The sequence below is a fragment of the Anomaloglossus baeobatrachus genome, unplaced genomic scaffold, assembly GCF_048569485.1.
Source record: "Anomaloglossus baeobatrachus isolate aAnoBae1 unplaced genomic scaffold, aAnoBae1.hap1 Scaffold_2569, whole genome shotgun sequence".
Taxonomy (NCBI): Eukaryota; Metazoa; Chordata; class Amphibia; order Anura; family Aromobatidae; genus Anomaloglossus; species Anomaloglossus baeobatrachus.
In genome coordinates, this window is record NW_027442128.1 from 171531 (window position 1) to 198263 (window position 26733).

Here is a 26733-nt window from a genome sequence, read left to right on the forward strand (position 1 = left end):
GGAGCTCGTAGACTTTAACCCCTTAACGACCGTGGGCAGTAAAATTATGTTCTAGTGGTCATAGTGTTAATTCCCTCCCGCTGCTGCCAGCAGCCGGCGGAGATAGGGGCACATCTCAGCTGATTTATACAGCTGAGATGTGTGCCTAGCAGGTACGAGCAGATCCGCAATCTGCCTGTGGCTGTTAACCTCTTAAATGGCGCTGTCAAATTGTGACAGACCCAGTATAATCGCAATCGCCATAAAACTTTACTCATAGACCTCCACCGGAAGTCACGTGACCTGATCACGTGGATTCGATGGTTGTGATGGTAGTACAGGGTCATATGATGACTCCTGTAGCCCACATGACTTGGGTCCTGTAACAAGCAGCCAAGTACTGCAGGTTACAGGAGCTGAGTATTTTCCCCGATCTGACCAGTGCTGCTCTGATCGGGAGAAATGAATGAGCGATCAGACTGCTGATCGTTATAGCCCCCTAGGGGAACTAGTAAAATAAAAATAAGTAAAAAAAAAAAAAACACTAAAAGTTCAAATCACGCTCCTTTCACCCCATTGACAATGAAAGGGTTAAAAAAAATAAAAATATACACACATTTGGTATCGCCGCGTTCAGAAAGGCCTGATCTATCAAAATATGAAACCAATTTATCTGATTGATAAACGATATAGCCAAACGCCAAAATTATGTTTTTTGGTCACCATAAATTTTGAGCAAAATGCGATAACAGGCGATCAAACTGTAGTATCTGCGCAAAAACGGTACAATTAAAATCTTCAGCTTGAGACAGAAAAAGTAAGCCGTCACTGAGCCATAGATCATGAGAACGCTACAGGATGCGCAAAATGTGCACCACTTTTTTGGACAAACTTCTCTTTTTTTAGCCCCTTAGATAAAAGTAAACCTATCCATGTTTGATGTCTACGAACTTGTACCGACCTCAGACATCACACCCACACATCAGTTTTTCTATATAGTAAACACAGAGAATAAAATATCTGAAGAACAATCGTGCAATCACGCTTTGTTTGCAATTTTTCTGCATTTGGAATTTTTTTGCTGTTTTCCAGTGCACTATATGGTAAAACTCATGGTTTCATTGAAAAGTAGAACTTGTTCCACAAAAAACAAGCCCCACATGGCAAAATGGACTGAAAAATAATAAAGTTACAGCTCTCAGAAGAAGGGGAGCGAAAAAAACAATAAAACCCCCTGAAAAATTGGCCGGGGGCGAAGGGGTTAAACATCCGGGCGATCTGACTCCTACTCTGTAGTGATGTTCTACAATGTCATTACATAGCAGTGCATCTATACGCAAACATGTGACAACGGAGAGGAAATCCGTCCATCTCTACATAAGGCAGAGACGGTTTATTACTGCCTCTGCCTTCTCTGTCCCTGTATACACAGCTCTGCAGTACAATGCAGCTGGAATGGCAAGGGACCTGACAGCGACACAGATCTCTGTGTGAGAGCCCATCCACCATCGGTACTTGCTAACTGTAATTGTTTGGGGTCTGGTAAGTTTAATTTTTGTTTTGGGTGGGTGGGTGGGGGGGGGGTCAGTCTGCTTTCTTTTGGGGATGTCTGCTTTCTTTGATGACGAGTCCTGCTGTATTCTTTAACTTTTTTAGATGCTTGGACACTTCCCTATGGAAACGCAGCTAAGGCTTATTTTTAGAGTAGGGCTTATATTTTAATTACAGTATAGTCAAAAACAGGGCTGTGGAGTCGGTAAGCCAAACCTTCGACTCCGACTCCGACTCCGACTCCTCAAATTCTCTTGCACCGACTCCGACTCCGACTCCGGCTCCTACATATATTGCTTATAGTTAGGTGAAAAATTTATTGTAGTACATGAATATGTGTATGTGAACATCAGACATTTAATAATTTTTATGATACAATAATCAAGATATTTGGATAGAACATAAAATATATTTATTGGAATACAACTTTAGAACACAAAAAACTGTAATAAATTGTAAATATGTAATACACTATGTAATATACAGTAGATTACATATATATCTTGTGTGTGTGTATATACACTGTATATATATATATATATTATATATATTACATATTTACAATTTATTAGTTTTTTTGTGTTCTAAAGTTGTATTCCAATAAATATTTTATGTTCTATCCAAATATCTTGATTATTGTATCATAAAAACAATTAAATGTCTGATGTTCACATTGTACTACAATAAATTTTTCACTTAAATATAAGCATTATACTAAATGTTGTTATTTAGTAAAATATTCAGCACATTCTGCATTGCACTCCTGTCCCCAATTTATTATATATTTTAGGAGTCGGAGTCGGTGCATTTTATACCGACTCCGACTCCGACTCCACCAAAATGAGCTCCGACTCCGACTCCACGACTCCGACTCCGACTCCACAGCCCTGGTCAAAAAAGCCCCAAAAATCCTACTAGGGCTTATTTTCAAGGTGGAAAGAGCTGACTGTGCCTCCTCCCCCCATACACAGAGGTCATGTGGTCACTGATAAGAAGGAAATTAAATATACTTAAATACTGAACTGACCCCTCCCGCCTCCCTACTTGGAATATGTGAAATATAAGAAAATACCATGGTCAATCCAAATTTCTGTTATTAGCCCCGACCAGGTAAAAATCAGCCATATATACAAAATAATAAGTGTTACTAAATAGCTAAGAAATATTTACATGTGGTCATAAACATATAATATGACAGTGTCCGGCTTTCAGTCATAGGGATGACCCTGATGAGGTTTTAGTCACTGCTCAGTATACAGTGATCAGTGGTTGTATACGTGCTCTCAGCACTGACTGACAGCAGGTTCTAATGCTGAGCGGCTGTCAGTCACTGCGGGGGCAGGGTATATATGTGGTAATCACAGACATTTCCCTCATTTTCCCACCAGTATCGCTCGACATCAGCAATAAAAACCCGATGCTGAAGTTGGTTTCTTATTGGTCCAGTTTCTTATTCGGGGCTGAAGTTGTTTCTTATTTGGATTTTTTTTCTGTTTTTCTTTTTACAGGTTTAACAACAAACGTAAAAAAATCCCAATAATAAAGTACAATACAGCGAGGAGCCCGGATATGAAGATACTTAAAAGCAGCTACAAAAACTATAAAACGGGCACAAAACTGGCCATTAAAGTGGGCACCGGAGGTTTTTTTGAAAGTGTTAAATGGCCTTGGGTCACTGATCTCACACCACCATTATATAGTGAGGTCTCGCATCAGATTCAGGTCACTCCAGCCCGGCCCAAATGGGTTCTGGGCATCAGAACTGGCAGCAAAGTGAGCAAATAGCCAATTCACTCAGATGTGAATAAGTAACTGGTGTTCTGTAAAGTTCTCTTCCGGCTGATGTAAATGGGTTTCTGGCATTAATTAGTAATCATAAAGGGAAAGCCGCCATTGTTCTCTGATTTCAGTCTATTCTCATATTATTATGGTTTCACCTATATAGATCAGTGGGCCAAGGCCATTTAACCCTTTCCACAACACCCTTCGGTGCCACTTTGATGCCAGTTTTGTGCCAGTTTTATCACTTTTGTTGCTGCTCTTCAGTGTATTCACATCCGGGCTCCGCACTGCAGTGGATTATATTGTGATTTTTTATTTTTGTTGCTAAAAACCATTAAAAAATTTTTAAAAAAAATCGTCGAATAAGAAACCGACTTCAGCCTCGTCATAAAAGCAAAAACAATAAATACGATGAGAGGAACATGAAAATGAAGCCGAGGAAATCACGAGAAAATGCGCAACATTTACTTGAATATCCGAACAAGGAAAAAGATTTTCACAGATCTTTAACCCCTTTATAACTGCCTTACGGATTAAAATGGTAGCAGAAAAAGGTACTTATTCTGATTCGCCGTTTTAAAACAGCGGCAAGAAATAAAGTGTATACCGGCCCTCAGCATCGGAAAATCTCCATGGTTTCAGCTACCGGGGATAGCTCAGACCCTAGAGATCACGATTCAGGGGGGAAAAAATGATTTATCTACCACCTGGTATAATTAATCAATGTAGATGGGAGATAAGTCGCCTCCCTGGTCCCCCGATGTGGCCAAAGTGCCCCCCTAGTCCCACACTCAACCCCATGATCTAAAATGGCCGCCGCGCATGCTGCGCTCATCCTCCTCCTCTGAGTTCTGTTGCATCTCACATGTCAGATGTGACATCAAAGGTCTCCCCAGGTCCAGCCAGGTCACCCCCTGTCAATCCCCAGTCTCTCGTTACCTCCTGCAGTGACGATCCCTTCTCCTCCTCCTAAAAAGATGCTGGCCGCATGTGCAGAATGGCTCTCAGTCGGCTCCCTGCTAGTAGTGACACTGAGCTTACTGCAGCTCACACTGTCGTGCTGCGGACCCAGGAAGTGTGAGTGTAGCATCACTGCACCCACACTCATCACATGGGGGGTCTGCACTTGCAGAAAAAGGGAGATATGTTCTCTGAGCGTGCCCCCTATATTCTGGATTTTCGTCATGGGATTTCCAAAAAGGATTACGGTGGACCGGATTTTTTTTTCTTTTCAATAAATTGGTGAATGAGGGAATGTGTTGGGGAGAGTTTATTCAAATAATTTTTTTTTTGTCTTTTTTTTTTATAACTGACTAGGTTAGTGATGGCGGGTATCTGATAGACGCCATGATATCATTAACCCCAACCCCATCAACACCATTTATTACCTCATTTGCCACCGCATCAGGGCAACATGAAGAGTCAGGGCGAAGCACCAGGATTAGCGCATCTAATGGTTGTGCCACTTTTGGGGCGACTGCGGCCTGTTATTTTTAGGCTGAGAAGGGCCAAATAACCATTGTCCCTCCCACCCTGAGAATACCACACCACAGCTGTTCCTGTTCACTTTACCTTTACTGGAAATCTATTTTTTTTTGGGGGGGGGGGGAACCCCCACTTTTTTTCTTAATTATTTATAAATAATGAAAAAAAACAGCATGGGGAGACCTCCATTTTGGATTACCAGCCAAGGTGAAGCTGCCACCTGTGGTCTGCAGCCGTCTGCTTTACTCTAGTTTTGTTGTTTTTGTTTTTTTTTTATTATTTATTTATTTTTTAGGGCTGCATACAAGGTTAAACACCCTTTAGTGCCCCATGAAAGTTACTAAAGGGTGCCAGCTTAGACTATGCAGGGGGTGGGACATTATAAATGTGTTTGACATCTATTTATCTAGCCATCCATCCATCCTAGCTTATTAGGCTATGTGCCCACAATCAGGATTTGCAGTGGTTTAGACATAGAGTGTTTTGACTGCGATGATGTGCAGTACAAGCACAGTAGCAGGATGTTTAGAAATCTCATCCCCACTGTGCTTCCTTTCTCTGCAGCATAAACTGACCAGCGGTGCGGCTTCCTGAGACGCAGGATGTCAGTTTATACTGTGGAGATGACAGTATTCTTCGCAGCCTGGAGAATAAAGTCCGCAGCGGCCTGAACCCGGATCGTGAGCACGAGCAGCTGCATTCTCGTGTGGACAACACTGGCATCTGTGCAGAAGGCTGACACTGCATCCTCACCGGATCATGGGCACAGCCTAAAAGTGCGAAATTTGGCATTACAGCGACATTTTTGTGAACTACCTGCTCACTATATCCCTGAATAAAATCTTTGAGTGGTGTAGTGTCCAAAATGGGGTCACTTGTGGGGGTTTCTGCTGTATAGGTGCCTTAGGAGCCTTGCAAATGCGACATGGTATCTGCAATTTATTTCAACTTTTTCAATATTCACGTGGTGCTGCTTTCGTTCTGAGCCCTCCCGTTTGTCCAAACACAGGTTTCTGACCACATGTGAGGTATCACCGTGCTCAGGAGAAAGTGCGGAACAAACCGTGGGGTCCACTTTTTGGTGTCAAAGTGACACTGGTCAGAATTGCAAAAAATGGCCCCGTCATGAAGTACAAAACTGGCTTCATCCTTAAGGGGTTAATCTGAATGTACAAACCAAAAACAGAATGAAAACGAGTCTGGAATAGCGGAAAACTGGTCCTGAACTGGTTAAAGTTGAAAATAGCTGAGACATGAAGGGTTAATGATAATGATTACCTCAAAATAATAGAGACCCTGCACCTACCTCCACCTGCAGAGCCGCACACTAGATATATAATACCCTGCACCTACCTCCACCTGCAGAGCCGCACACTAGATATATAATACCCTGCACCTACCTCCACCTGCAGAGCCGCACACTAGATATATAATACCCTGCACCTACCTCCACCTGCAGAGCCGCACACTAGATATATAATACCCTGCACCTACCTCCACCTGCAGAGCCGCACACTAGATATATAATACCCTGCACCTACCTCCACCTGCAGAGCCGCACACTAGATATATAATACCCTGCACCTACCTCCACCTGCAGAGCCGCACACCAGATATTTAATACCCTGCACCTACCTCCACCTGCAGAGCCGCACACTAGATATATAATACCCTGCACCTACCTCCACCTGCAGAGCCGCACACTAGATATATAATACCCTGCACCTACCTCCACCTGCAGAGCCGCACACTAGATATATAATACCCTGCACCTACCTCCTCCTGCAGAGCCGCACACTAGATATATAATACCCTGCACCTACCTCCACCTGCAGAGCCGCACACTAGATATATAATAACCTGCACCTACCTCCACCTGCAGAGCCGCACACTAGATATATAATACCCTGCACCTACCTCCACCTGCAGAGCCGCACACTAGATATATAATACCCTGCACCTACCTCCACCTGCAGAGCCGCACACTAGATATATAATACCCTGCACCTACCTCCACCTGCAGAGCCGCACACTAGATATATAATACCCTGCACCTACCTCCTCCTGCAGAGCCGCACACTAGATATATAATACCCTGCACCTACCTCCACCTGCAGAGCCGCACACTAGATATATAATACCCTGCACCTGCCTCCACCTGCAGAGCCGCACACTAGATATATAATACCCTGCACCTACCTCCACCTGCAGAGCCGCACACTAGATATATAATACCCTGCACCTACCTCCACCTGCAGAGCCGCACACTAGATATATAATACCCTGCACCTACCTCCACCTGCAGAGCCGCACACTAGATATATAATACCCTGCACCTACCTCCACCTGCAGAGCCGCACACTAGATATATAATACCCTGCACCTACCTCCACCTGCAGAGCCGCACACAGATATATAATACCCTGCACCTACCTCCACCTGCAGAGCCGCACACTAGATATATAATACCCTGCACCTACCTCCACCTGCAGAGCCGCACACTAGATATATAATACCCTGCACCTACCTCCACCTGCAGAGCCGCACACTAGATATATAATAACCTGCACCTACCTCCACCTGCAGAGCCGCACACTAGATATATAATACCCTGCACCTACCTCCACCTGCAGAGCCGCACACTAGATATATAATACCCTGCACCTACCTCCACCTGCAGAGCCGCACACTAGATATATAATACCCTGCACCTACCTCCACCTGCAGAGCCGCACACTAGATATATAATAACCTGCACCTACCTCCACCTGCAGAGCCGCACACTAGATATATAATACCCTGCACCTACCTCCTCCTGCAGAGCCGCACACTAGATATATAATACCCTGCACCTACCTCCACCTGCAGAGCCGCACACTAGATATATGGCCCCACCTACTGTCTCCTCCCCAAAATCCTTTAGGATGTAAGCCCGCAAGGGCAGGGCCCTCTTCCCCCTGTGCTAGTCTGTCTATTGTAACGTGTACATGTATTCTGTATGTAACCCCCTCATGTACAGCACCATGGAATCAATGGTGCTCTATAAATAAACAATAATAATAATAATAATAATAATGGCTGCTCTGTGCTTACAGGACCTGTGATGATGTCACATGGAGGGGAGGAGTCAGGGGTCACATGATCAGCTCCTCAGTGTATGCAGGACTCTGCAGTGCTGGTTGTCATGGTGCTGGATGAGGGGAAGTTTATGTGTGTGTCGCGGGCGGGGAGGGGACGCTGCGCTCTCCCACTGCTCGGGTCCGGCTGCTGCTGCTGCTCGCTCGGTTGGTGGCTTGAGCGGTGGGCCGGATCCCGGGGACTCGAGCGGCGCTCCTCGCCCGTGAGTGAAAGGGGGGGGAGTGGTTTGGTTTAGGATTATTGCCGTGACTCCACCCACGGTTGTGGTGAGGTTGTGACACCACCGCTGCTCTGGATGGGGATCCCGGGAGCGGTGACAGGGAGCAGCTTGGATGTTGGTTCTCCCCTCCGTGGGTAGGGGGGTTGGTAGTTCCGGGGCCCGGTGAGGGAGGGATGGCAGGCGGGTTACGGGGCCTGGTGAGGTGCAGGGTCGCGGGGGCAGCGCTGTGCCGCACGGCACGGTGGTACTCAATCAGCCAATAATGAATGCAAAGTCTCCGGTAAAACAAACGGCTGGATGGACGGGTCCCACAGACGGCTGCGGTAGCTCTCCCGGTAGGTTGATGGTGACTGCCTTTCCCTGCACCTGTGTTGTGTTAACGGTTCCAATGGCTTCCCACCGGTAACCCGCTCCCCAGCTTGGATGGATGCTGAGGGAGCCCCTTTTGCCCGCAGGCTCTGGCCCTGGGAACTGTAGCCTTGGCGGTGACTGTGTTTCCCTTTACGGTTTGAGCTGTTGCCTTCAATCGGGTTTTGACTGCTGGGAAACCCCGGAGATTCCCTTCGCTAACGGATTTGACCGGTTTTACGGCGACTCCTAGCCTGGTCGGGGTCCGTAAGCCCTGCCGAATGGTGCTGGCTTCTCTTTGCTCCCCGATCCGGTACCATCGGGCCACCGCCCGTCCCCAGTCCTTACGGTTTGCTCCAATTAGCCTCTCCTGCAGACGGTCACCACCGTCTGCCAACCTTGCTGTTCCGTCCAGGCCACACACCCGGACGCCTTCAGTCTCCTCTACTACCACTTCACTTCACTCCTCACTTCTCCAACTTCAAACTCTATCTGTCTTCTTTTTCCCGCCTCCAGGACTGTGAACTCCTCGGTGGGCGGGGCCAACCGCCTGGCCCACCCCCTGGTGTGGACATCAGCCCCTGGAGGGAGGCAACAAGGATTTTGTTTGACTTCGGTGTGCCTAGCTGGGGTGTGAGGTGTGTTGTTGTAGTATCTGTGACGACCTGGCTTGTCCAGGGCGCCACATTCCCCCTTAGTAAAATGCAGACCGTCCGCGGGCTGCCCGTCCATCACCGGTTTTATTTATTTATTTTTTTTAACTGCAAAAGATAAAAACGGTAAAAACATGTGAAACATAAGCATTTTTTTTTGTAATCTTCCCACATCGGGAGGCACATTCTTAAACGTTACAAAACATTTTTATTAAAACGGTTACGGCTTCCGCTCTTCTCCCACCCAAACAACCTGGCCCTGATGCTGCCCCTAAGAAGTGGGCAGCACCCCTTGACCCCAGTCCATCACCAGGCTGCCCGAGCGGGTTCTGTCTCTTTCAGGGGACCCACGTCCATGGGGGACCCCTGAACCCCCGGAGGATCGCCACCGGTTACGGTAGTGGCGGGCCTGGGCCATCACTTTCCTCCAGGCCCATCCTCACAAATCTGCCTCTCCGGAGGCGGTAACGGTATCAAGCCAACAACATTTTTATTTACATTCCACTAAGTTTGTGGTTGCCCTGCCAGTTTTCGGGCTTGTCCGTAGCAGTTTCTATGAAATGGTTTCAGAAAGTCCCTACGGGGACCAGTTGCTGGCAACGGCCGGTTAAATCACGGTTGTCAATCAGATGAACTTCGGTTGATTCGCTTATCATTTAAAAACTTTCAAACTGGTGGTCCCAACGGGGACAACTGCAGCGAGGCTCCGCTGCCATCACTGCTCGCTTTCATCATCCTCAGCCGGCCCCGGGTGGAGGAACACGGGAACCAGCCCCTCCAGCGCATAGCAGGCGCGACGAGGAAGGGCCGCCCGGTACCCGTTATTTCCGCTCCGGGGGATGTAAGTGGCCAACATGTCACACAGGGCAACGACCCCTTCGTCCTCCTCCGAAACAGGCTCTGTGTCAGGTCCGGAGTCGCTATCATCCGTCCCTGCGCCAGGCGGGTCACCGCCAGCTGCCGCAGCCGCCGGGCTCACCACTCTCTCGGCCACTGCTACGAATTGGTGTACGCCAGACGGACCAGCAGTAGCGCGGTGCACGGGCAGGGAAGACGGAGGCGGCATGGGGGCCAGGGGTAGACCGGGTCCCTCAGCCGCAACGGCCGGTCCCTCGGGGACACAGGGGCGTGGGTCACTCACCAGCTCCTCCATCATGGCCTCCATTCCATACACCCGGGCGACCGCAGCTACCTCCTCCACCTCCGCGGTCCACTGCTCCATCAGCATACATATCTGACTCCGGTAGCGTCGGCAGATCCCTGCCGTTCGGGCCCTGAGCCACGCCGCCGTTCCGGGCACCGGCTCTGTAGCCTCTGCGTAGATGGGTGGAGCAGACATACTTTCCAGGAATCAGCAGATCGCAGAGTCCCGGCGTCCCTGCTTCTATAGCCGCGGGCTACATGCGGCCAGACGCCATCCGTCCCCCTTAGTCTTTTTCCGGCTCATCCTCTACAGGGGCGGGGTTTCAGCTTTCGCGCCTCCACTACTCGGGAAGACGCTCCCCAGCTTGGATGGATGCTGAGGGAGCCCCTTTTGCCCGCAGGCTCTGGCCCTGGGAACTGTAGCCTTGGCGGTGACTGTGTTTCCCTTTATGGTTTGAGCTGTTGCCTTCAATCGGGTCTTGACTGCTGGGAAACCCCAGAGGTTCCCTTTGCTAACGGATTTGACCGGTTTTACGGCGACTCCTAGCCTGGTCGGGGTCCGTAATCCCTGCCGAATGGTACTGGCTTCTCTTTGCTCCCCGATCCGGTACCATCGGGCCACCGCCCGTCTCCAGTCCTTACGGTTCGCTCCAATTAGCCTCTCCTGCAGACGGTCACCACCGTCTGCCAACCTTGCTGTTCCGTCCGGGCCACACACCCGGACGCCTTTAGTCTCCTCTACTACCACTTCACTTCACTCCTCACTTCTCCAACTTCAAACTCTATCTGTCTTCCTTTTCCCGTCTCCAGGACTGTGAACTCCTCGGTGGGCGGGGCCAACCGCCTGGCCCACCCCCTGGTGTGGACATCAGCCCCTGGAGGGAGGCAACAAGGATTTTGTTTGACTTCGGTGTGCCTAGTCGGGGTGTGAGGTGTGTTGTTGTAGTATCTGTGACGACCTGGCTTGTCCAGAGCGCCAAGTGTGGGGTCAGGAGGGGTTTACAGTGTGGATGTAGCAGAGCCGTGTGTGTACGAGGTGTACGGAGTGGAGCCGTGTGTGTACGAGGTGTATGGAGCAGAGCCGCGTGTGTACGAAGTGTACGGAGCGGATCCGCGTGTGTACGAGGTGTGCGGAGCGGAGCCGCGTGTGTACGAGGTGTACGGAGCGTAGCCGCATGTGTACGAGGTGTACGGAGCGGAGCCGCGTGTGTATGAGGTGTACGGAGCGGAGCCGTGTGTGTACGAGGTGTGCGGAGCAGAGCTGTGTGTGTACGAGGTGTACTTGAGCGGAGCCGCGTGTGTACGAGGTGTGCGGAGCGGAGTCGTGTAGGGACTTTCCCAAAAAATATTGTAACTGCGCCATTGGGATCCATGGTCTTGGTATTCTGTGAAGGGCTCACAAAGTGAGGTAATGGAAGCTGTAGGCAGACAGGAGACTGAAAGCCGTGGACGGACATGGAGCAGATATCCTGCAAAACCTGGGACGAGTAGCAGAGGCACTACCAGTCACAGGCATACAGCAGAAGTCCTGAAGACTGCAGACAGGCTGCAGAGGTACTGACACCCACAGGCAGACAGGTAACTGAGGTATAGGAAGCCGCAGACGTCCTGGAGACCTCAGACAAGTGCAGACATACTGGAAGCCACAGGCAGATTGGTAGCTGAGGTGCTGGATGCCACAGATAGTCTGGAGATGTTCTGGAGACTGCAGACAGGTCGCTGTGCACAGACTAATAGTCTTATTACCAGGTCACAGGTGTGTATCTTGGTAGCCTTATATAGGCCAGTTAAGCTCAGCACATGGAGCGTGTCCGGCTACCTATAAAACCGAACATGGAGCACAGGAAAGTTTAGCAGAGCGGGGGAAGGGAACAGATTTTGAAGGATTCTCTTTCTCTGAACAGAAGGCCATTGTAATGCTAAACTAAATGGATGAGGATCGTAATTTGGAAGAATTGGTGGGAGATCATGATGTAAAATCTAAAGGCCCCGTCACACTAAGCAACATCGCTAGCAACATCGCTGGTAACGAACAACTTTTGTGACGTTGCTAGCGATGTTGCTGTGTGTGACATCCAGCAACAACCTGGCCCCTGCTGTGAGGTCGTTGGTTGTTGCTGAATGTCCTGGGCCATTTTTTAGTTGTTGCTGTCCTGCTGTGAAGCACAGATCGCTGTGTGTGACAGCGAGACAGCAACAACTAAATGTGCAGGCAGCAGGAGCCGGCTTCTGCAGAGGCTGGTAACCAATGTAAACATCGGGTAACCAAGAAGCCCTGTCCTTGGTTACCCGATATTTACCTTTGATACAGCCTCCTCCACTCTCACTGTCAGTGCCGGCTCCTGCTCTGTGCACATTTAGCTGCAGCACACATCGGGTTAATTAACCCGATGTGTGCTGTAACTAGGAGAGCAAGGAGCCAGCGCTAAGCATTGTGCACTGCTCCCTGCTCTGTGCACATTTAGCTGCAGCACACATCGGGTTAATTAACCCGATGTGTGCTGTAACTAGGAGAGCAAGGAGCCAGCGCTAAGCATTGTGCACTGCTCCCTGCTCTGTGCACATTTAGCTGCAGCACACATCGGGTTAATTAATCCGATGTGTGCTGTAACTAGGAGAGCAAGGAGCCAGCGCTCAGTGTGCGCTGCTCCCTGCTCTCTGCACGTGTAGCTCCGTGCAGTGGTAACCAAGGTAAATATCGGGTTGGTTACCCGATATTTACCTTAGTTACCAAGCGCAGCATCTTCCACGCGGCGCTGGGAGCTGGTCACTGGTTGCTGGTGAGCTCACCAGCAACTTGTGTAGCCACGCTCCAGCGATCCCTGCCAGGTCAGGTTGCTGGTGGGATCGCTGGAGCGTCGCAGAGTGACATCTCACCAGCAACCTCCTAGCAACTTACCAGCGATCCCTATCGTTGTTGGGATCGCTGGTAAGTTGCTTAGTGTGACGGTACCTTAAGGTCTCAAACCCTGATTATTATCCAGTAACATCTCGTATACCATCATTAGACATGATTCAGAATTTGGTAGAAAAGGACCTGTTGGCTCTGCACCGTTATGTCTCCTGCAATAACAGTAAGGCTAAGGACAGACGGCGAGTAAAACGGAGAGTGGAATGTGATAAAAAAAAATCGCTTTCCACTCGGACCAATGTTACTCTATGGAGCAGCTCCCATGAGCAATTTTTTTCTCAGCCCTAATCGGACCGAAAAAACAATTGCAGCATTCTGTGGGTGGAATCTGATTAGCTTTCACTCGCACCCATAAAAGTCTATGGGTGCGAGAGAAACATCGCATTGCACTCGCTTCACAACGGAGTGCAGTGCGACATACACATCAGCTGACAAGGGAAAAGATAGGGAGATAAGTCCCTCCCTCTCCTCCGCAGCGCCTGTCCCTCTTTGCCGCAGCTGTGCTGCGATCGCAGGATAGCATCACAGTGGCATCACACTCAGCTTACACTCCAGCAGAGTGGGAGCCAAGTGTCATGCAATGCAATCGCATTAATGCTCATGAGGCCCTAGCCTTAAAAGTTATATAATTTAACCAAAAATCAGTATAATGCCATTCGTGGACTAAAAAATAACAACTGCATCAGACCAGACCTGCAAACCACAAGGAGTGAGGGTTACCATCGTGATTTTCATGTATATAGTTAATCAAGCAGTTGGAGCCTTTTTTCGTGGTGATGGAATTATAGTGTTGTTTGAACCGTATACATATAATGGTCTAATAGTCTGTTAAAAATATATATCTTAAATATATTTTTCTTTAAATATGTGATAAGACGCATGAGTAATAGACTTCAAAAAATGTAAAAATAAATGTATTTTATATTGAGTAGAAATGGTTGACAAAAATAGAACAATTCATTAGTTCAGTTACAGAAATGAAAAATAGTATTCTTCGTTAGCTTACGTGAGGAGTTCAATAATAGTCCATTTCTTTACTAAATCAGTAGAAGTCTTATTCTTCATTCATCTTTCCCTGGATCCTGAATGGGTAAGGGCATGCTGGAGACGTGTCATCATGTGTTGCTTCATCTTGGATGGGTGGATGGTTTAGGGCTCAGCAGCTTCGACATGGGTCCTTCTGCAGGGGCGATTCCCCTCTGCCTCCGGACCCTTCCCCTCCGAGAAGTGTGATGTTATATATGCAGCAGTTCAAATCCATATAGGGAGATTCTGCTGTACACATGATGTAAGCCTCCAATATAGACAGGACTGTCAGCATATATACTCAATATGTCCTAATATTCTAAGTTTAGCTAGCTGTATTAATAATATTTAATGTTTTTTTTTAATTAATTGTGACGGGATCCCATATCACACAATCAACAGAGCGAGAGATGGCTGTACAATCCAAAGAGCATTTATTCCAAGCAAATCAAATGGTCCATAACATAATCCATAAAACAGAGGGTAAAATTGTCCAGTAATGGCATAAATGTCCAGGGAATCAGTCACAATCCTCCAGCATTCCGTTTCCAGGCAAATGGGGGTTTCTCACAGTCTCTCTGGCATGCTGGCCACAGCCTCAGCTTTTCCCTGCCAGAGGATCAATCTTCTTCCTTCTAGTTCTCAAACAGACTGACTGAATCTTCCTGGTAAGCAAAGAGGTTACAGTAGGTGGACTCTAGGCCCACCTTCACCCACACCCAGGGACGGAAGTTCCTAAGAGGCTGTAACCTTGCACTTACTTACAAACAATACAATGTACACACAAGCAGTACAAATAATGGACAATGAACCAAGCTTAAAATAGGAATCTGTACAGCAAGATACACTTCCCCCCATATTCCACCATCACAACCTCTCCCTTCTTCTGAATAAGTGAGTATGCCATGAGGTCTACACAGATCTCTGGCCATCTCACTTAAGTCCATATTGCTCAGCTGTGGATAGTATATGGTTCTACTTGCCGGGACAGTCCATCAGCATTCTGGTGTTGACTTCCACGCTTGTATTGGATGGAGAAGCTGTAGGTAGTCCCTTGTACAGCGATAGGGTTGGAAGGACAAACTTCCCTTTTTGTCCTCCTTTACTCCAACTGTGTTTCCTGCACCCACAAATCAGCATTGTAGATCTCCCACATCATTTCCTAGGAGAATATCTACAGGCAGGCCGCTCATCACCCCAACCACACATTGCTTGACTCCAAAGCCAAAGTCCAGATTCACAGTCGCCTTTGGGATATTCCTCCTTTGTCCTCCAGCCAATTCAATAACAATCCCTGGTCCATGATGTATCACCTCTGGCCGAGCCACTCGGGGATCAGCTATTGTGAGAAATGCCCTGGAGTCACAAAATCCAATGACTCTCTGTCCATCCAGCACAACCTCCTGTAAGTGCTTACTTTGATGGTAGTTCGGCTGTAGAGAATGAACAGGTCAATTTGGTGCAAGGTCATTCCTTAAACGACCAGCAGGGCAAGTTTTTCGCAAATGCCCAGGTTGCCCACATCGATAACATCTCCTCTGCGTCGTACTCCTTCCAATGTGCATTCTGGAGAAGGCAGTAGGAGAACCTGGTGACAAAGGCCGGAGGCCATACACTCCAACAGCAGCATCTTTGGTGCAGGCGTCAGTGGTACACTCCGGTGGAGGTGGTAGTAACTCTTCCTCAGGAAATATGGAGTGCACAAAATGTACCGGACGAGATGTAGGTGTGTGGGGGTCCCTCCGAATCTTTGCGGGACAATTGGATTGCAGCTGCCTAGGTTGCCCGCACCCATAACATCTCCTTTCTGTAATTTCCTCAGGGCGTGGTCGGAACTGTTGGGGCCCAGAATCGTGAGCCGTCGTTGTCATTGGCCTGCAGCTGCGTGGAGGGGCAGATATAATTGGAGAGGGCCGAGGAGCAGGAGAAGGCTGTGGCTTATTGTCCAGAAGCTCCCTCCATAGTGGTCAGATAGTAAGGGCTTCATCAGCCAGAGCTGCAACTCGATCCAAGGAGCACGGCTTGCGCTCTCTGACCCATTCCCATAATTCTGAGGGACACTTGTAAAGAAATTGTTCTATAAGAAATACCTGCATAACGTCTTCCACAGTGAAAGCGTCTTCCGCTTCCAGCCATCTTCGACATTCCTGGGACATGTTATGGGCATACATCCTAAACGATCCCCACGTGGTGCATGGGAGGTCTTGGAACTGTGCCCTATGTGAGTCTGGGGTGATGGCATGGAAATCCAGGATAGTCCGTTTTACAATGTTATAATCCCGGATCCGCTGTGAGTCAATGGTGCGATAAGCCTCTGCCAGGCTTCCATTCAGGAGTCCCACTAAAAACGCACCCAGCCAGAGTGGGGAACCTCCATCACCGCACACTGCTGCTCAAAGTCCTTGAAGAACCCTTCCACATCTCCAGAAGCCTCATCAAATGGCTTGAAGTCTGCCCGGGTGATCAGTACAGGCTCCCGGATCGCTGAGTTTACACTCCAACTCACATTACTCCCTCTGTCAGACTCCATTGTTTCTTGTCTCCGCTGTGCTCGGCGAGCAGCCTGCTCCGTATATTCCTGAGATACACCGGGGCCAAGAGCTGCCATTTTTTCTTCAAACCGCACCACCCACTGGCTTTTTGGAGCAGGGTTCCCCGTCCCCAATGTTTGTCCGTCAGACATCTGGGAGGAGGTGGACTGGCTCGCATCAACCAGTAGATCAATTAAGGCCTCTTTACTCAGTCCCTGGTAGCTCAGGCCCAGATCTCTGGCTATCTCCTGTAGACTGGATACGGTCCAGTCTCTGTACTCACTCTGTGGGTGGATCTCCATTGGGCTGTGCTCTGTTGATCCCACCACTGCCACCTGTTGTCACGGGGTTCTTCTCCCATATCACACATTCAACAGAGCGAGAGATGGCTGTACAATACAAAAAGCATTTATTCCAAGCAAATCAAATGGTCCATAACATAATCCACAAAACAGAGGGTAAAATTGTCCAGTAATGGCATAAATGTCCAGGGAATCAGTCACAATCCTCCAGCAGTCCTTTTCCAGGCAAATGGGGGTTTCTTACAGTCTCTCTGGCATGCTGGCCGCAGCCTCAGCTTTTCCCTGCCAGAGGATCAATCTTCTTCCTTCTAGTTCTCAAACAGACTGACTGAATCTCCCTGGTAAGCAAAGAGGTTACAGTAGGTGGACTCTAGGCCCACCTTCACCCACACCCAGGGACGGAAGTTCCTCAAGAGGCTGTAACCTTGCACTTACTTACAAACAATACAATGTACACACAAGCAGTACAAATAATGGACAATGAACCAAGCTTAAAATAGGAATCTGTACAGCAAGATACACTTCCCCCCATATCCCACCATCACAACCTCTCCCTTCTTCTGAATTAGTGAGTATGCCATGAGGTCTACACAGATCTCTGGCCATCTCACTTAAGTCCATATTGCTTAGCTGTGGATAGTATATGGTTCTATTTGCCGGGACAGTCCATCAGCATTCTGGTGTTGGCTTCCACGCTTGTATTGGATGGAGAAGCTGTAGGTAGTCCCTTGTACAGCGATAGGGTTGGAAGGACAAACTTCCCTTTTTGTCCTCCTTTACTCCAACTGTGTTTCCTGCACCCACAAATCGGCATTGTAGATCTCCCACATCATTTCCTAGGAGAATATCTGCAGGCAGGCCGCCCATCACCCCAACCACACATTGCTTGACTCCAAAGCCAAAGTCCAGATTCACAGTCGCCTTTGGGATATTCCTCCTTTGTCCTCCAGCCAATTCAATAACAATCCCTGGTCCATGATGTATCACCTCTGGCCGAGCCACTCGGGGATCAGCTATTGTGAGAAATGCCCTGGAGTCACAAAATCCAATGACTCTCTGTCCATCCAGCACAACCTCCTGTACCTGTAAGTGCTTACTTTGATGGTAGTTCGGCTGTAGAGAATGAACAGGTCGATTTGGTGCAAGGTCATTCCTTAAACGACCAGCAGGGCAAATGTTTTGCAAATGCCCAGGTTGCCCACATCGATAACATCTCCTCTGCGTCGTACTCCTTTCAATGTGCATTCTGGAGAAGGCAGTAGGAGAACCTGGTGACAAAGGCCAGAGGCCATACACTAAAACAGCGGCATCTATGGTGCAGGCGTCAGTGGTACACTCCGGTGGAGGTGGTAGTAACTCTTCCTCAGGAAATATGGAGTGCACAAAATGTACCGGACGAGATGTAGGTGTGTGGGGGTCCCTCCGAATCTTTGCGGGACAAATGGATTGCAGCTGCCTAGGTTGCCCGCACCCATAACATCTCCTCTCTGTAATTTCCTCAGGGCGTGGTCGGAACTGTTGGGGCCCAGAATCGTGAGCCGTGGTTGTCATTGGCCTGCAGCTGCATGGAGGGGCAGATATAATTGGAGAGGGCCGAGGAGCAGGAGAAGGCTGTGGCTTATTGTCCAGAAGCCCCCTCCATAGTGGTCAGATAGTAAGGGCTTCATCAGCCAGGGCTGCAACTCGATCAAAGGGGCACGGCTTGCGCTCTCTGACCCATTCCCATAATTCTGAGGGACACTTGTAAAGAAATTGTTCTATAAGAAATACCTGCATAACGTCTTCCACAGTGAAAGCGTCTTCCGTTTCCAGCCATCTTCGACATTCCTGGGACATCTTATGGGCATACATCCTAAACGATCCCCACGTGGTGCATGGGAGGTCTTGGAACTGTGCCCTATGTGAGTCTGGGGTGATGGCATGGAAATCCAGGATAGTCCGTTTTACAATGTTATAATCCCGGTTTCCGCTGTGAGTCAATGGTGCGATAAGCCTCTGCCAGGCTTCCATTCAGGAGTCCCACTAACAAACGCACCCAGCCAGAGTGGGGAACCTCCATCACCGCACACTGCTGCTCAAAGTCCTTGAAGAACCCTTCCACATCTCCAGAAGCCTCATCAAATGGCTTGAAGTCTGCCCGGGTGATCAGTACAGGCTCCCGGATCGCTGAGTTTACACTCCAACTCACATTACTCCCTCTGTCGGACTCCATTGTTTCTTGTCTCCGCTGTGCTCGCCAAGAGCTGCCATTTTTTCTTCAAACCGCACCACCCACTGGCTTTTTGGAGCAGGGTTCCCCATCCCCAATGTTTGTCCGTCAGACATCTGGGAGGAGGTGGACTGGCTCGCATCAACCAGTAGATCAATTAAGGCCTCTTTACTCAGTCCCTGGTAGCTCAGGCCCAGATCTCTGGCTATCTCCTGTAGACTGGATACGGTCCAGTCTCTGTACTCACTCTGTGGGTGGATCTCCATTGGGCTGTGCTCTGTTGATCCCACCACTGCCACCTGTTGTCACGGGGTTCTTCTCCCATATCACACATTCAACAGAGCGAGAGATGGCTGTACAATACAAAAAGCATTTATTCCAAGCAAATCAAATGGTCCATAACATAATCCACAAAACAGAGGGTAAAATTGTCCAGTAATGGCATAAATGTCCAGGGAATCAGTCACAATCCTGCAGCAGTCCTTTTCCAGGCAAATGGGGGTTTCTTACAGTCTCTCTGGCATGCTGGCCGCAGCCTCAGCTTTTCCCTGCCAGAGGATCAATCTTCCTTCTAGTTCTCAAACAGACTGACTGAATCTTCCTGGTAAGCAAAGATGTTACAGTAGGTGGACTCTAGGCCCACCTTCACCCACACCCAGGGACGGAAGTTCCTCAAGAGGCTGTAACCTTGCACTTACTTACAAACAATACAATGTACACACAAGCAGTACAAATAATGGACAATGAACCAAGCTTAAAATAGGAATCTGTACAGCAAGATACACTTCCCCCCATATCCCACCATCACACTCAATATGTCCTATTATAATGGGTATGATAGCTAGATGTATTAATAATATTTAATGTTTTTACAGTACACGTCGCGCACACACGGCTCCGCTCCGTACACCTCGTACACACACGGCTCTGATCCGTACACCTCATACACACACGGCTCCGCTCCGTACACCTCATACACACACGGCTCTGATTCGTACACACACGGCTCCGCTCCGTACACCTCGTACACACACGACACCGCTCCTTACACCTCGTACATATACGGCTCCGCTCCGTACAGCTCGTACACACACGGCTCCGCTCCGTACACCTCGTACACACACGGCTCCGCTCCGTACACCTCGTACACACGGCTCTGCTCCGTACACCTCGTACACACACGGCTCCGCTTCGTACACCTCGTACACACACGGCTCCGCTCCGTACACCTCGTACACAGGGCTCCGCTCCGTACACCTCGTACACTCACGGCTCCGCTCCGTACACCTCGTACACACACGGCTCCGCTCCGTACACCTCGTACACACGCGGCTCCGCTCCGTACACACACGGCTCTGCTCCGTACACCTCGTACACACACGGCTCCGGTCCGTACGCCTCGTACACACACGGCTCCGCTCCGTACGCCTCGTACACACACGGCTCCGCTCCGTACACCTCGTACACACACAGCTCCGCTCCGTACACCTCGTACACACACGGCTCTGCTCCGTACACCTCGTACACACACGGCTCCGCTCTGTACACCTCGTACACACACAGCTCTGCTACATCCACACTGTAAACCCCTCCTGATCCCACACATAAACTTCCCCTCATCCAGCACCATGACAACCAGCACAGCAGAGTCTTGCATACACTGAGGAGCTGATCATGTGACCCCTGACTCCTCCCCTCCATGTGACATCATCACAGGTCCTGTAAGCACAGAGCAGCCATATATCTAGTGTGCGGCTCTGCAGGTGGAGGTAAGTGCAGGGTATTATATATCTAGTGTGCGGCTCTGCAGGTGGAGGTAGGTGCAGGCTATTATATATCTAGTGTGCGGCTCTGCAGGTGGAGGTAGGTGCAGGGTATTATATATCTAGTGTGCGGCTCTGCAGGAGGAGGTAGGTGCAGGGTATTATATATCTAGTGTGCGGCTCTGCAGGTGGAGGTAGGTGCAGGGTATTATATATCTAGTGTGTGGCTCTGCAGGTGGAGGTAGGTGCAGGGTATTATATATCTAGTGTGCGGCTCTGCAGGTGGAGGTAGGTGCAGGGTATTATATATCTAGTGTGTGGCTCTGCAGGTGGAGGTAGGTGCAGGGTATTATATATCTAGTGTGCGGCTCTGCAGGTGGAGGTAGGTGCAGGGTATTATATATCTAGTGTGCGGCTCTGCAGGTGGAGGTAGGTGCAGGGTATTATATATCTAGTGTGCGGCTCTGCAGGTGGAGGTAGGTGCAGGGTATTATATATCTAGTGTGCGGCTCTGCAGGAGGAGGTAGGTGCAGGGTATTATATATCTAGTGTGCGGCTCTGCAGGTGGAGGTAGGTGCAGGGTATTATATATCTAGTGTGCGGCTCTGCAGGTGGAGGTAGGTGCAGGGTATTATATATCTAGTGTGCGGCTCTGCAGGTGGAGGTAGGTGCAGGTTATTATATATCTAGTGTGCGGCTCTGCAGGTGGAGGTAGGTGCAGGGTATTATATATCTAGTGTGCGGCTCTGCAGGTGGAGGTAAGTGCACTGGTGCAGGGTCTCTGTTATTTTGGGGTCATCATCATTATCATTAACCCCTTCATGTCCAGTTCCAGACCAGTTTACTCCGGTTTTTGATCAGGTACATGTTCATATTAGAAAGGGAGGAGCCAGCACTGCTTGATCAGACATGTCAGATGGGAGATAAATCCCCTCCTCCGGTCCCCCGTCTGGCCAAAGTGCCCCCCATTCCCCCTCCTCATACTGATAATCTAAGATGGTGGCTGCACGCTGCATTCATCCTCCTCCTCTGATTTCTGTCACATCTGACATGTCAGATGTGACAGAAATGTCCTCCCCAGGTCCAGCTAAGTCACCCCTGTCACTCCCCGGTCCTCCCCCGGTCTCCTGATACCAGCTGCTGCTCCTTCCTCGCGATCCCTACTCATCTTCTGAAAAATATCGGCTGCATACGCAGAGCGGTTCTATCCCCAGGGCTTGATGCCAGGTGACATTACACAGCTGGTATCAACCCCATGTATTACCCTGTTTGCCACCGCACCAGGGCAACGGGATGAGCCAGAGTGAAGTGCCAGGATTGGTACATCTAATGGATGCGCCACTGCTGGGACGGCTGCAGCCTGCTATTTGGTTGGGAAGGGCCAAATAACCATGGACCTCCCCACTCTGAGAATACCAGACGCCAGCTGTCAGCTTTACCTTCGCTGGTGATCCAATTTGGGGGGAACCCATGGTTTTTTTTTAAATTATTTATCAATAATTTTAAAAAAAAAATAGCGTGGGGTGCCCTCTGTTTTGGATCACCAGCCAAGGTGAAGCTGCCAACTGTGATCTGCAGGCTTCAGCCATCTGCTTTACCCTAGCTGGCTATCAAAAATGGGGGGAACCCACATAGGTTTTTTTTAAATTATTTATTTTTTTGGCTAAATATAAGGTAAACACCCTTCACTGCCACATGAAAGTCATTAAAGGGTGCCAGCTTAGATTATGCTGGGTGGTGGGACATTAGATATGTGTTTGTCTATCCATCCATCCTAGCTTTTTAGGCTTTGTGTCCACAATCAGTGTTTGCAGCATTTTGGACACAGAGTCTTTTTGCTGCTTCCAAAATGCTGCGCTGTGCAGTACAAGCGCAATGGAAGGATTTTTGGAAATCTCCTGCCCACTGTGCTTGTTTTTTTCCTCAGCATAAACTGACCTGCAGCGCGGCTTCCTGAGCCTAAGGATGTCAATTTATGCAGTGGAGACGAGAGTTTCGTCCAAAGGGAAAATACAGCTAAAGTCTTCAGCATCCTGAATCTGGATCGTGGCCCGGGCAGCTGCGTTCTCCAGTGGACAATACTCGCATCTCTGCACGAAAGCTGACATTGCGTCTAGACACAGTGTCACCTGGTCGTGGGCACATAGCCTAAAAGTGAGAAATTTGGCACTACAGCAACACTTTTGTGAAGTACCTGTGGGTTCAAAATGCTCACTATACCCTCGAATGAAATCCTTGAGGGTCTAGTTTTCAAAATGGGGTCACTTGTGGGGGTTTATGCTGTATAGGTCCCTTTAGGGGTCCTCAAAAAGGCGACATGGTGCCTGCAATTTTTTTCAATTTTTCCAAAATTCACATGGTGCTCCTTCTGTTATGAGCCCTCCCGTTTGTCCAAACAGAGGTTTTTAGCCACGTGTTGGGTATTCCTGCGCTCATAAGAAATTGGATAACAAATTGTGTTGTCCACATTTTGGTGTTGCCGCTTGAAAAAGTGAGCAATTTGGTGCTAAAGCAACAGTTTTGTGAAAAAAAAAGAAAATTTTCAATATGACGACCTAAGTTTATTAAATTCTATAAAGTACCTGTGGGTTCAAAATGCTCACTATACCCCTGGATAAAATCCTTGAGGGGTCTAGTTTCCAAAATGTGATCACTTTTGATGGAGCTCCACTGTTTAGGCGCCTCAGGAGCTCCAAACACGACATGGCATTTGCTAATGAATCCAGCCAATTTTACAGTCAAATGGCGCTCCTTCCCTTCCGAGCCCTGCCGTGCACCCAAACATTTGATTTCCACCACATATGAGGTATCTGTGTACTCAGGAAAAACTGCACAATAAATTGTATGGTGCATTTTTTCCTGTTACCCTTGTGAAAAAAGAGCTTTGATGTCACTTTGATGCCCATTTTGTGCCAGTTTGATACTTTTTTTGTTGCTTTTAAGTTTATTCACATCAGGGCTCCGCACTGTATTGTATTTTATTATTGTGATTTTTTATGTTTGTTGTTAAACCTGTAAAAAAAAACCAAAACAATAAAAACTGAAAAAAAAAATAAACCAACTTCAGCCTCGAATAAGAAACTGGATGATTAAGAAACCAACTTCAGCATTGTGTCTGATGTCAAGCGATACCAGTTTGAAAATAAGGGAAATGTCTGTTATTACCACATATATACCCTTTTCCCCACACTGACTGACAGCCGCTGAGCATTGGAACCTGCTGTCAGTCAGTGCCGAGAGTGCGGTATACTGAGCAGTGACTAAAACCGCATCGTTGCCACCCCTATGACTGAAAGCTGGACGCCGTCTCAATATATGTCTATGATCACATTTACATATTTCATAGCTATTTAGTAACACTTCTTATTTTGTGTATATCGCTGTTTTTTACCTGGTCGGGGCTAATAACAGAGATTTGGATTGACCGTGGTATTCTACTATATGTCACACATTTGGAAGGGGGCGGGGGGGTCAATTCAGTATTTATTTTCATCTTCCTTCCCTTGTAACTGGGGCTGATATAATGACTCAGCGGTGACCATATCCTCTGTATATGAGGGAGGAGGCACCGTCAGCACTTTCTACCCTGTTTCCTTGAAAATAAGACGTACCCGGAAAATAAGCCCTAGTAGGATTTTTGAGGGCTTTTTGAGTATACTTAAGATATAAACCCTACTCCAAAAATAAGCTCCAGTTGTGGTTCCATAATGAATTGTCCAAATATCTAAAAAAGTTAAAGAATACAGGAGGAGTTTTATCAAAGAAAGCAGGCACCCCAAAAGAAAGTGGAGACCCTCAAAAGGAAGCAGATACCCAAAAAAATAATTGCACTCACCAGGCCCCAAACAATTACAGTTGGCAACTACCGTTGGTGCATGGGCTCTCACACAGAGATCTGTGTCACTGTCAGGTCCCTCACCATTCCCGCTGCATTACACCAAAGCTGTGTATACAGTGACAGAGAAGGCAGAGGCAGTAATAAACCATCTGTGCCTTATCTAGAGATGGACGGATTTCATCTCCGTTGATACATGATCGTGGGTAACTGCGCGGCTCTTTTATTTTTCCTCCCACATTGCCGTATAAAGGATAGTTGTTTTTTTTGTTTTTTTTAAATGTCGCATAGGTTTTAATTTTACCATAAAATTTACTGGAAATTAAGTAAAAATTCAAAGTGCTGCGAAATGTTGAGGAAAAAACTAATTCCATCATTGTTTTTACTCTATTCCCGATGTGCTGGAAGTGATCGATCAGCGTGATTCTCCAGGTCAGTATGATTACGGCAATATCAGACATTTATTATCTCAGTGGTGACTAGAGATGAGCGGACCCGTGGACGTTCGGCTTCTGCTGGTCCAGCTGATCATTTGCAAAGATCGGTTCTGGACTTGGACTTGACATGGACTTTATTTGAAATCATTGATTGGCAGTTCAGGTCTCCGCCCACATGCAGCCATAAACAGATCACTAACAGGGGAGGGCGGGTCTTTTCAGTTTTATTTCTTGGTGCACAATACATCTGATCACACGAGAGCGGTTTCCATACGTAAAGCTCCCGAACCCAAAACTGAACTTTGCTATCTTGCAAAAGTCTGAGTTTGTACCGAAAACCGAACTTCAGGTTCACTCATCTCTAGGAGTAAATAAAAATCAGACTTTTGTAAAAAAAAAAAACAAAAAAAAACGTAAAAAAATCGGCTTGTGTCTCCATTTTCTGAAATCAGAGTTAAGTGACGACTTGTTTTTTGCTTGATGAACTGACGTTTTCATTGATATCATTTTAGGTGCAACTTCATTTCATCTTGAATTTTTTTCTACTGCCCAAATGATATCTTCCCTCCATTATTATCTCGATTAATGTTACATATCGGCTCATCTTCTCCCCATTCAGGTCCTTATAATATCGGATCCTCTCAGTGGTTTTTTTCTATATAAGAGAATTCTCCTGATTGCCCCGTGAAGGATGGATATGGACAGGGACAAGATGGCGGAGAGGATATTACACCTCACCCTAGAGATCCTCTTCCGGCTTACTGGAGAGGTGAGAGATTCTGATGACGTCACATTACATCATTCTTATCTATGGGAATAACAGATGGACAGAACTGGAGAGGTGAGGACTCTGGAAATGTCTGGAGTGAGATTTATTACTGTGTCTCCCCATAACCAGGATTACACAGTAGTGAAGAAGACCTCTAGTGAGCGCTGTCAGGCCCCTGTGTCTGAGGGATGGGGAAGACCCCTGAGCCCAATCTTGGGGCCTCCACCTCACCCCCCGATACATGAGGACATCAATGGCCAGAAGATCCTAGAACTCCCCTACAAGATGATTGAGCTGCTGACTGGAGAGGTGACACTGCTGGGAATGCTGGGACATTATACAGTAACGCTATGAAGGGATCGGGGGTGACGGTATCATTGTATGTGACAGGTTCCTATAAGGTGTCAGGACGTCACCGTCTATTTCTCCATGGAGGAGTGGGAGTATTTAGAAGGACACAAAGATCTGTACAAGGACGTCATGATGGAGGTTCCCCTGCCCCTCACATCACCAGGTAATAGACAGGACTAAATACACACGGCCTATAATTATCTGTATGTAATGAATGAATTCAGTCCCTGTATGTGTCTCCTCCAGTTCCATCCAGTAAGAGGAAAACACCAGAGGGATGTCCCCGTCCTCTTCTCCCAC

General features: G+C 48.1%; 1 long non-coding RNA gene across 1 annotated transcript; it reads left to right on the forward strand.

The window, feature by feature from the left end:
- Positions 1–8031: 8031 nt before the first annotated feature.
- Positions 8032–26385, forward strand: LOC142263283 (uncharacterized). Its single transcript, XR_012730389.1, has 3 exons — positions 8032–8490; positions 25933–26082; positions 26212–26385. It is a non-coding gene; the product is annotated as an uncharacterized LOC142263283 (long non-coding RNA).
- The last annotated feature ends 348 nt before the right edge of the window (positions 26386–26733 follow it).